This window comes from Nansenia antarctica (genome assembly GCF_963989245.1).
Source record: "Nansenia antarctica genome assembly, chromosome: 7".
In the NCBI taxonomy this organism is placed as follows: domain Eukaryota; kingdom Metazoa; phylum Chordata; class Actinopteri; order Argentiniformes; family Microstomatidae; genus Nansenia; species Nansenia antarctica.
Window position 1 is genome coordinate 64,990,321 of NC_137677.1, and position 905 is coordinate 64,991,225.

Sequence of the window (905 nt, forward strand, 5' to 3'; positions counted from 1 at the left end):
CCGGGAGCCACACCCAGCCCCTAAAGACCACCCCACCCCACCACCCACCCACCCACCACCCACCGGGAGCCACACCCAGCCCCTAAAGACCACCCCACCCCACCACCCACCCACCCACCACCCACCGGGAGCCACACCCAGCCCCTAAAGACCACCCCACCCCACCACCCACCCACCCACCACCCACCGGGAGCCACACCCAGCCCCTAAAGACCACCCCACCCCACCACCCACCCACCCACCACCCACCGGGAGCCACACCCAGCCCCTAAAGACCACCCCACCCCACCACCCACCCACCCACCACCCACCGGGAGCCACACCCAGCCCCTAAAGACCACCCCACCCCACCACCCACCCACCCACCACCCACCGGGAGCCACACCCAGCCCCTAAAGACCACCCCGCAGTCCTCAGCCAACTTACAAATACTTCTACAGAGGATAGGCTACCTTTACCTCCTAACCTACACACCCTAACCCTAACCTACACACTCACACACACATTTATTTTGTACTTCTGTGTCCAACTCGACAGTCTGTTGCTCATTTCATGTGTCACACATGATAGCCGGTTGTTATTGTTGTAAAAGTGAATTTGTTGTCAATACTTAAGCTGGCTAAAATAAAGAATACCAGCTCTAAATGAATAACTGTATGAAACTGTAAAATGGTCATTGATCCCTTCAATTTGATTATACAAATGATTGCTTCTCTATTTCTTTTTCTTTTTGTAGATATTAGTGTATTATAATGTTGTGGATTTTTGGTACAATTTCAATACAATGATCCTCGTGGAAAAAGACAATGATTTGTTGCCTCTTTCTTGCGTCTTCTCATGGAAATGAGAAAAGAAGTATCAAATGGTGCTTTTCCACTACAAGTTTACAACTCGTATCTATAACA